Raw genomic sequence first — 11,657 nt, 5'->3', positions numbered from 1 at the left:
CGCATGCAAATCGCCTCCTGCCTGCGGGGCACGGGGCGCTGAGGCGGGAGGCTTCAATTGTCCCGGCTCCGTCGGGGCTCCTGGCGGCGGAGAGAGCGGCAACTTTCCCGAAAGAGGCGCGGCAGGGGAATGGGCGAAGAAACTCCGTGACAGCCGGGCAGCCGGCGCGGGTCCCGCCGCCCCGCACAGGGGCTCCGCCGGGGTGTCCTGCCAGAGCCGGGCGCCCCCGCGCTGCCTGCGGGAAGGGCAGCGCTTCCTCCCGCGCTGGCCCTTAGGCCGGGAGATCCCGGGGGTGCGGGGCTGGGCAGCGAGGGCAGAGTTTTCCTCCGCCACGCCAGCGCGCCGTCCGGGGCGGGACGGGGGGCGGGGGGGGGATCCCCGATTTCGCCTCACAGGTGCCGCCACGGGCGGGTGCTGGGGCGGGGGCGCGCGACCCGCCAGCCGCGCGAGGCGGCCGTTGGTTGCGCCGTTCCAGGCAGCGCTGCGCGGGGCGGCGGCCGCAGGAGCCGGAGGAGCCGGAGCCGCCCCGGTGCGCTCTGGGCGGCCGGTTGTGCTTCCTCAGCAAACACCCTCCTCGTTCGGGGCTGTCCAGCCGCCTGCGGCAGCTGGCGGGTCACGGGCAGCAGCGGCCCTCTGGTCACCGCTGTTCTCCCGCGTGGCTGATCTTTTTGGTTTTTTACTTTTAGATAAGAGAGAAAGATAAGCCGGCGAACTACCTAGAGTTTAATTAGTTCCGCCCTTCTTAATAGTCATAATAGAGAAATTTTGTTTCTTGCATAGTAGAAACCAACATCTGACACTTCTGCTACTTCTGCTACCAATGAAGTGTGCTGACAAAGCTAAATCATTAGCAGTGCTCATGTTTACAGTCTGTGTCGTCAGGACAAAATTTCTTTTGAATATTCTGTTTAATGACCTAAATCATCTAATTTCCATATACAGTTGTAATGACCCGTTATGAACAGATCATGCCTTCTATACCTCATTGCATTGCTTAGCATTGCACATGCGTTGCCAGATTCTCAGTGTTGTCAAAACATTAACTTTGCAAAAATCGTGGAAAAACAAAACAAAACAACAAAACAACAAACCCAACCACACAAAAAAAAAACACCAGCCTGGTTTCACTGATGCCAGGTAAGGGCACTTGGTACTGAAACATCTTTATTACCGTGCTTCCAGAAATTTCAGGTCTGACACATGAATGTACTACAATGTGAAGTGTTCTTACAGCTTCACTGGTAGGAATTAAATGATTTATGTTCAGGTAAACTCTTAGGCATTTCTTTAACTCTTACCTCTGTGGTCCAAATAGTCTCCACAGAAATAGTTTTCAGCTTGACCCCTCAAAACTTGCAGTGATGATTTTTTTTGGCCAATGTTGCAGAAGTCTTCGTATAAGCACCAGAAATTCTAACATGGCAATGTACTAAAATTTTCCATCATATTGTGTTAGAAAATAATGCCGGTAAATGGTGAGTGAATTTGCAAAACCACTTTTTTTTTTAATTAAATAAGAGAACATGATGGAAACTGCAAGCTCTACTAAACATTTGTTGTTCAGATACTTTAAAGATTCAGAGTAAATAATGTTTTCCATTTAGCTGAAATTATTGTGATGTGCCAAATTTATACTTCAATGTCTTTCCTTGAGGAGTAGGCTCATGGTTAAGTACCCGTGTAATAGTGGTAGTGTTTTCAAGAAGGTATTCTATGGCAATAGACAATCATGATAGTAGTCCACCAAATGAAATGCTCTACTACGGCTTTGTTGCAGAATTAGACTCAAACAGGGGCTTGAATTGAAACCCATCTTCCTAACTGAGGTTAATATTTGATCTTTACCCATTCTCACCATTTTCCTAAATCTTAGTCCAATTCCCTAATCAGAATTTGGCTTTTCCTTCATATAGGTTGACCATTCTCTTCTATTTTGTTGCCTGTTTCCCACACAGTGGTTTCAGTGTAAACAGGTAATTTGACAGATACCACCTTTAAACCTACTCCTGTTTAAATGCAGAAGAATGGAATTGAGTAACCTGTTTCCAACATTTGGACAATATACAAACTGCAACTTAAAAATTAATATACTTTATGTGGTATAAACCAGTTATGAATAAGTAATAAACAGCAATGCAAAATGAAGCCGTACTAGAGCCTGTGTCACAAGTAAGTGTTTATTCTCACATACTGTTTAGGCTAAATTACATAAGAGCATGGTTATGCTGACTCTTGCTTTCGTAAATATTTAAGCAGCAATGCAAGTTAAGTTACATATTTTGTCTATTCTGAGGCATTAAGGCCATATTCTACTTTGTCAGCTAAAAAGAAGACATATAAAGACGTATTAGTTCTTTAACTATTCCAAGAGATATGTCTGATATCTTAAAGGATTATTATAGTCATGTCAGTGTATTTCAGTGTATTTTGGATTTGTTTACCTAAAGGTTAAAAAGTTGTTTATGAAATTCCAAAAAGAAACATACATATGTTTGCTGTTTTAAAATGTAATTAAAGGTCTAAATTAATGAATGATTTTCCCTAATTCACAGAGAAGTTTTCGTTTAGTACATTTTAGTACTGCATGAGAAGTACTCATTTTCTTTAGCAGAATACATAGCATGTAGTGTATCCCAGATGAACAAAAGCTCTAGCAGGCCTTGTTTGGTAGCTGAGGCCGGGCCAGGGCACAGCTCGAGCACTGCATGCCATCACTGATGCTGTGCGATAGTTAAGCTGATCTCGGGTGCTGTTCACCAGGAGCTGGTTTTGTTATGCAGTATTGGCAAGGCTTCTTTGGTGGGACAGGGGCTTGAGTAATATGGACACAAGTTGAGTGGTGTAGCTTTCCCTCAGGGCCCAAGAATAGGCCCAGCATTTTCTGTTGCCCTGCAGAGACAGTCATTCAGAGTAGATTTTTTTAAATCTTACAAATAACCTTTTCCCCCTCAGTTGCATAATTTTCTGAACTGCTGTAACTATAATGATGTCCACATGCAGGTTGGAGTGTCTGTGCCGTTCACTGGCTCTTCAGGTTCACCTGTTGGACATTGCCTGTAGCAACCAGGCAGTGCTCAGAGAGCTTTGCCAGCATGGCCAGGGGAATGGAAACCCCTGTGGAAGGCAAGGGCAGCAGCTGAGCATGGGGCAGGGGAAAGAATGTCTCCAGTTTTTGAACTGAGGGAATGGTGGCTATCTGTCCAAAAGCTGAGGGTACAGACAGATAAGTAGAAATGATGGAGTAAAAATAGTTTAAAAATGTAGTGCTCTTCAACCAAAATAATAATTGGATGTGAGCAGTGGTGGTTTAGGCCCATTTCAGAAGACACATGCTCTTAGTTAATTACAATATATCAAGAACCACAGAATCACAGAATGGCAGGGGTTGGAAGGGACCTCTGGAGATTGTCTTGTCCAACCCCCCTGCTTGAGCAGGCACACCCAGAGCAGGGGGCACAGGAACGCGTCCGGGCGGGTTTTGAATGTCTCCAGGGATGGAGACTCCACAGCCTCCCTGGGCAGCCTGTTCCACTGCTCTGGCACCCGCACAGGAAAGGAGTTTTTTCTCATGTTCAGGTGGAACTTCCCGTGTTCCAACTTGTGCCCGTTGCCCCTTGTCCTGTCGTTGGGCACCACTATTGAAAAGAGTCTGGCCCCATCCTCCTGACACCCACCCTTTAGATATTTATAAGTATTGATGAAATCCCCCCTCAGTATTCTCCAGGCTAAACGAACCCAGGTCTCTTGGCCTTTCCTCATAAGGGAGATGCTCCTCTCCCCTGGTCATCTTGGTAGCTCTCTGCTGGACTTGCTCAAGGAGTTCCACATCCTTCTTAAACTGGTGGGCTCAAAACTGGACACAGTACTCCAAATGTGGTCTCACAAGGGCAGAGTAGAGGGGGAGGATAACCTCCCTCGACCTGCTGGCCACACTCCTTATAGTGCATCCCAGGATACCATCGGCCTTCCTGGCCACAAGGGCACATTGCTGGCTCAGGGTCATCTTGTTGCCCACCAGCACTCCCAGGTCCTTCTCAGCAGAGCTGCTTTCCAGTGGTTCAGCCCCCAGCCTGTACTGGTGCATGGGGTTGTTCCTCCCCATGTGCAGGACCTTGCACTTGCTCTTGTTGAATGTCATGAGGTTCCCCTTGGCCCAGCTCTCCAGCCTGTCCAAGTCTCATTGGATGGCAGCACAGCCTTCTGGTATAACAAGAAGAAGAGAACCTCCACAGAGGCTCACGTCTTAATCATCTCAAACTTCATCACTTCCAGTTAGTTCTGTTCCTTACTAAGATTCTATGAAGATTTATATAAACTCTCTAACTGGATAGTTAATGCAGTTCAAAACTTAAACTCTTGAAATACCTGTGCTCTGGCAAAGAAACTAGGAAAACTGCAGCTTAGATTTCCATGATTTTCAAGTGTTAGCAACTATCTTACACATAGATAACATGCATACTTTTAAAAACAATGTCCTTCTTTGGAGAACACAGTGATTTTAAAAACAAGCTTTCCATTTCCTCATTGAGAAGAGGAAATACTAAAATATTGAAATATTGTCTTGGCAGCAGAATTAACCACTTGAACAGCACATATGGATTTCCTATCTTTTTTTGTGAAAAATAGTGTACACTGAGCAAAATAATTTCTGAATTCTCACATGAATTTGGACACAGGCTCTTGTATACAAAGATACTCACATATAATGAAGATATCCCAAAGTTCAGGCAGCAATTGAATTCGGAAGTAAATATGTTTGATTTCTGGGATATGCACATAATCAAGTTCTGACCACTTAAAACACCCAATAAGAGTAGGTAATGTTAAAAATGTAATTGCGTAGGTTCTCTTGGGCATTTAGGTTTCCATTTCCCTTCTAAGGACCTGGATTCTTCCATGATCTTAATCATAGTGTTTGGTTCTTTAGCTCTGAATGAAAAAGAAAAGGTGGTATTTCCCCAAGTATTAGCCAGTTACAGTGTTAGAAAGAATATATGGCATAGCTTTTTGTAACTTTATTCTTCTCCTTTCTTTGGTCAATAGTGAGGTAGTTAACTAGACTGACCATGAAATTGTCATCATTAAGGCTCAGAATTAATACCTCTAAAACATGGATATGGGACAATTTGCACCTTTCCCAGCAGTTTGAAAAATCTACAGTTTATTCTAATTTCATAACTTTGAGATTTTCTGTATGGTTGTTCCAGACATACTAATAAGAGAAAGTAAAGAAAGCTTAGATTCTAAGACAACAAGAAAACAAACTTAAATCAAACATCACTGAGCAGCCGAAAAACGATCAGAATGAGCCTTGAGTTTAGAAGTAGAGCTTCCTCTGACTTTTGAAGTAAAGATGAAAAAGCTCTACCAATTTGTTTCTAGATGACACAAAGGAAAAACACTGCAAGGCAGATTCCTCAGATGCTCAGGAACCTGCAGAAGATCTGAGGATCTACAAAGAGAATGGGTGAGACTAGCAGGTATGTATTGCCCTTTCAACCAGTCCTGTAAGCAAGTTAGAACTGAATTACTATTACATTTTTTGTGAATGTTTTACTCCCTAGGAGTGACCACAACCCTATGGTGAAGTTCCTGGCCGCAGGTTTTCAATGGGTACAGCAATGTAGGAAGCCAGACACACAGAGTGCTGGAATCAGTGCTGAGTCAGACTTCATGTTGATAGTCCAGACCTTTGCATCCATTCTGGGAGATCTGCCAGTGTTTAGAGGCCAAAACCCATGTCCACTCCATATGGAGGAGGAAGAATGGCATAGAAATAAATGGTGACCTCAGAAACTTTCTGGATTCCTAAGCAGACTTTTCCTAAAAAGGGTACTCTCTGGATTTGAGTTCATTTTTGGTTGGTGCAAGGCTTTGTATTTTCTTGGTGTCAGTTTCCTGTCTCTTTTCACGTATTTATTTAGAGCAGAAATCACTGCTCTCTTTCAATAGTTCGGTTATGCAAGATATTTTTCATCTCACATTAAAATTTATATCTTATTTGTTATCCAGAAATAGTGGCAAAGATTATTCTTCATTTCCTGACTGGATGCTCTCTGATATTGCTAGGTAATCTTATGGATGAACAAACTGTTAGTCTACCAAACTGCTTAGAGTTTTGGGGCAACTCTAAATCAGAATCACAGAATAGCCATCATAATTCTCTTCATAATAATATAAAATACTTTTTTTCACTGCACAGGATTGCAGTAATACCCTGGAAAATTTGCTTTTACTTATGAAAAATTATACATATAAAACAGCTCATAATTTCGACATCCAGGTTCTCCTTTATTGAAAAAATATACCTCTAGATTGGCAAAATTCTACTGCAAAAATGACTTGCACATGAGTATGCCGTGCCTTCAGCCTGAAAAGAAAATTCAGGAGCTGTGGCGTAGCTAGAGAAAGCTTTTTAATTGAAGAAAGCTAAAAACATGGATGCATATTCAGAACGAGATATTGTATCACACATATGGCAGCATCTGGACTGCGGGGTGGAAGGAACGGTGTCCTATGGGGAAATATTTCAGCATGCCTCGGTTGTCTGAAATGGAGCCCATTCACCCCCACTGCTTACAGATGGCCGCTGAAAACTTAGAAATCTACTGCAACATGTATATAATCCCACACCACATTGCGAATTTCTGCCAGTGGCAAGACTGTGCAGCCCACAGCAGCAGTAACTGACTGTTTTGGCATGTGCAGGGGCTTCAGAGGCCAGTTTTGTTACAAGTCAGAGGACTTCTCTGCATTCTGTGACCTTACCCTCCCCAGGAGCACACTACAGTCTTAACACTCTACAGTCTGGGCTTCTGAGAGAGGCACCTTTCTCAGAGATGACAACAATAATGTAGCATGAATTTTCTTTCAGCTTCTAAGCACAGTGAGGGAGGAGTTAGGAAGAAAATACAAGAAAAATGAAGAAAAAGGCAAGGAATAGTAGAATAGCAGAAACAGAAGGGGAGAACAGGCAGCTCTAGTGCTTTGATAATCTTTATTTCTATCTTTATTTCTTTTTAAATAAGCCAACAGCAGTATTTCATGTAGATGTAACATAACACTGAAAAGATAACATTAATGTTGTCAAATTACTGTTTATGACTTTGGAGTGCAACACTCATAAAATAGTGACATGAGTATAAAATGCAAGTTTAGTCACAGAGCTTGAACTAAAATAACATTTTCTTTCTTGGTCTTCTGTTTCACTGTAACTGTTACATAGCACCCCTTTAGCAGTGTCTATATTGCACATAGCCAAATTAGATATTATGGGCATCTCAGTTTGCATGATCAAGGGTTTAAAAATGTTGTGAACCTGGAAATTTATATGATGATCCCCCTAGAGATAGAGTAGTATCTATAGTGGATCTACCAGTTTACCATTATGGCTTTATAATCACATTCATCACCTTTTAAACCCCAGTTTTAATTCTGCTATATATCCATCTAATGGATATTCTTACACAAAAGCATAATGATAGCTGGTAGTGTCTATGGTATAATCTGTACTTGTGTCCTCTCTGTTCCTCATATTGTGCAAATGAGGCTCCCCCCACTCCAAGCAGTAGCATAACCTTCCCTCTGTGTACATCAGAGCTGGTATTTTTTACCAATTTAAGGAACATATAAACCCATGCATCAGCATCAGCATCATAAATAGGAATAAGTAATAAAATCTAATACAAAAGCCTCAAAGCCTATACCAGCACAGCATCTCCTTTTGTGATTTTAGGTTCCTCTCAGTAGCATAGATATTTTGGTTTACTAAGGGGGTGTTCATAATTTATGCAACTCTTCAATTCATGCCATTATCCTATAAATAGAATCGACTACATTAAAAGGAAATCTTACCATGCAAACACTCTTTCGAAAGTGGGACCCCCTAAGGTTTTCTACCTTCAGAACCAGATGTTTACTTTGCACAGCAGACTTAGTAAAATAAGTGAAAGATATCATAGTCCAATGGACTGCAGAACAAAGGGAAAGTATAGTCAGAGTCAGTCAGTAATTTGTAACCCCACAGACTTGTGAGAAAATGTAAAAAATTTTTAATACTCCACCTTACACCATAGTAAAGCTAAATTATTCTCAGAATTGGTTGACTTAAATACATCATTGATTTGGCTGATATTAGCAGTATACATAGTGTTTATCTCCTTTATATTATATCTGCTCACAATTTAATTGAAATTCTCCTCTCTGCCTTAAATCCACAAGTAACACTCAGGAATTCACATTAACACTTCAAGAGGTAAAACTATGGATACAATTTTCTGAAGCATCTCAGTAACTTAGGATCCTTTTCAGTCTTGCTTTTTAATCCCTCTTGAAAATGAAATTTAAATTTTGAATCAAGCTGCTTCCAGAAATGTTGCTCTAGAGACAATCTTGACGATATTGATAGCTAGGAATTAAAATAGCTTAAAAAGGAAGAAATCAGAGTTCTTGATTTTTTCCCATTCTCACTGATTTTAAGTGGATTTAGGTGGAAGCTCTCCAAATAAAAGTCCTGAAGAAAAACAACTCCCTAGCCATTTCCCACAAGGCACCCAAGGGACAAAGTTGCCCTCAATTTCATAAAATCATTTTCATCAGCACAATTGAGTGTAGAGCATTTTTGTAGTGTTCTCCAATCATAAAAACAGATTATGTTGCACACTTTGGTGTATGCGACAGAGGAAAGCGAACCGTCTGACCTTTGATTTATGGTCCAAAAGACAAAATGCTGCTGCGTTCATACAAAATGCTGATTAATTAATACCTATTACCAAAAAGTCTTTATGTTACATATTAAAATGTCTTTGTTACGGACAGGGTCCACTTCATATTCACTTTCCCAAAAATCTGACTAGTGTTCTATGTTCTCTCTACAGCAGAGTGAGCAGACATGCGCATGTGTAAATTAACACCCTCTTAAAATAGATACCCAAAATATTAGGTGGCTAAACATGACACATACTGATTCCACCAAAATAGTATTATATTGGCCTTTGGAAATGAGACACATTGACCCATGACAAAGAGCAAGTAAGGAATGAGCTGAGCTGCATTTAGGTGAGAGCAAGCAGAGCAATGAGGTAAGACCTCATGACACCACAGGGCGAAGCCACTGCTCTAGGGCAGTTTTGCCAGCCACACAAGGTGCCACTTAGGCAGTGTGTGGCTGGAGACATTTATGCATTGGGCTCAGCTCAGTGTTGCCTATTTTAGGGGACTACTGACAAACCCAAAATTAGGCTACCGCTCTATGTTTGATCTGGTCCATATCACTAATAATTAGAGACTCTTTAAATCCTGAAGTGCAATATTAGGCTTTTGCCATAATTAATTTAGGTTTAATCCTTCTATGAGAGATGTAGTCTTTCTGTATTTCTAGTACTGCTCCACTGAACAAACACAGCAGACCACATTTACTCTCGTTGAACTCCTCTAACTTCAGTTACTTATTATCTGTAACAAAAATATAGTTTACTCTGTTTGCTCTTTTAAATTTCTTGTGTATTAGATATTATTTCATGGGTACATCAGCTGGATGCCTAATGTCTACAGACTGTATGAACATGATATTTCTACAAATTTGTCTGTTTACTCCTGAATCCAGAGCACTAACTTCTTAACTGCCACTGGTAAACAAAGTTGTATTATTGGCACATACTCTCCTGGAGGATAACTTCATTTACAGCAAATGTTCTTTTAAAAAATGCGGATAACTTTTTTGCTTCCATTCATCAAAAATAATTTCGATAGACGTTAGCCTAACTGGAACAACAGTACAACAGTGAGACCTGCAATGGTGGCTCTAGAGGCTTTATTTTTCACATTATAATGTTGAGTTTATTTGTGTATATAGTTAATATTTTACCTTGTTTCATTCAAATTAGCTGCCCTTTATATGGAAATAGTTCTATAATGAACACTAAACAATCTAATTTATGGATCCTATATTCCTACTTGTATTTTCCTGGTTTTTGGACACTGACCAACAAAATCCTAGAGGTATTTTTGAAACATGATCCTTTTTCTGGAGGTTGTTGCCATGGACACTCTCTGGTCATGAAAGGGTAGATTTCATGACTCAAATAGCCACAGATGAGCATATTTATTCAATGAGGTTTTGTGCTTATTTTAAATTCCCTTTCACTCTCTCACTCTCTAGGATTGGTGCACATTTAAAAGGCAAAATTTTACATGTGAAAATGTTGCTCCTTAGTCATTTATTCCCTGAATGACACACTGGAATTATTAATGAACACTTTTGTATAATTTTAATGTCATATGTCTCATTGTTATTTTTGTTACATCATTAACAGTACTACTTCCTTTGACTTCTCACCACTTCTCTCCCAAATAGCATTTATTCCTTAATCCATCATTTTAGCCTGTATATCAACTATATGAGATTCCATATTGTTTGCAGACTGAGAATTTTAGGATGACAGAATGTAAAATTTCCCTCTCTCAAGCTAATGAATAAATCAAACCATTTTTCTATATTTTCTTGTCATTATTCTTGTCATTATACTCATGTATTGCTCCATGATGTATTCTGCACTCCTGATGTTTACGGTACTTGGACACCTGGTTTATAGGCTGTCTTTTCTGCTTCTCAGGATGCATGTGCTTGTGATGACAAAACAAGATAATTACTATTATAAAGGGCTCTTAACCTCTTACCTTGTTCCATAAAGTGAAAAACATTGCTTGATCTATTGATAAGTGCAGGTTTACTCACTAATGAATTAATTCATAATGAAATCTCAAAGATGGACTAATCTTTTTCTGATATCTTTAATTAGTGCAAAGTATAAAATTTCTTCTAAATTAGAGACTGATCAACAATTCTGAGTAGATACATGTCTAAATACTATATGCAAACTCACTATATATTCAAACAATGCCTAAAAATAGAAGTGGATGTGGATTTCATAAGATCAGAGATATATCAGCTGAAGAAAGTATATCAGATTCTGAATTAATTTTCTAAGATATTCTTAGTTTATACCTATAAAAAATGGGTAGAAAAGAGGACCCTGGGAAGTACTAACCTGTCAATACTCTCACCTCTGTGCCTTGGAAGATCATGGAGCATGTCCTCCTAGGAGCTATGCGAAGGCACACGGAGGACAGGGAGGTGATTTGAGACAGCCAGCAGGGCTTCACCAAGAGCAAGTCCTGCCTGAGGACTCCAACCTGTGGAGTAACTGCATCAGTGGACAAGGCAAGAGCTATGGATGTCATCTATCTGGACTTCTGTAAGACCTTCGGCATGGTCCCCCACAGAATCCTTCTCTTGAAACTGGGGAGATATGAATTTGATGGGTGCACTGTTAGGTAGATAAGGAATTGGTTGGATGGTTGCATCCAGAGGATAGTGGTCAATGGCTTGATGAACAGATGGAGACCAGTGACGAGTGGTGTTCCCTCAGGGGTCCGTACTGGGACCAGTACAGTTTAACACCTTCATCAGTGACATAGTCAGTGGGGTTGAGTGCACCCTCAGCAAGTTTGCAGATGACACCAAGCTGAGCGGTGCAGTTGACACACCAGAAGGACAGGATGTCATCCAGAGAGACCTAGAGAAGCTGGAGAGGGGGACCCATGTGAGAACCTCATGAGGTTCAACAAGGCCAAGTGCAAGGTCCTGCACCTGGGTT

The 11,657-nt window shown here is 40.9% G+C and overlaps 1 long non-coding RNA gene across 1 annotated transcript; it reads left to right on the top strand.

The window, feature by feature from the left end:
• Nucleotides 1–530: 530 nt before the first annotated feature.
• On the top strand, nucleotides 531–6,147 carry LOC142053971 (uncharacterized). Its single transcript, XR_012659402.1, has 3 exons — nucleotides 531–1,973; nucleotides 5,383–5,480; nucleotides 5,565–6,147. It is a non-coding gene; the product is annotated as an uncharacterized LOC142053971 (long non-coding RNA).
• The last annotated feature ends 5,510 nt before the right edge of the window (nucleotides 6,148–11,657 follow it).

The sequence above is a fragment of the Phalacrocorax aristotelis genome, chromosome 2 (genome assembly GCF_949628215.1).
Source record: "Phalacrocorax aristotelis chromosome 2, bGulAri2.1, whole genome shotgun sequence".
NCBI lineage: Eukaryota > Metazoa > Chordata > Aves > Suliformes > Phalacrocoracidae > Phalacrocorax > Phalacrocorax aristotelis.
This window is presented reverse-complemented; position numbering and strand designations above follow the sequence as displayed.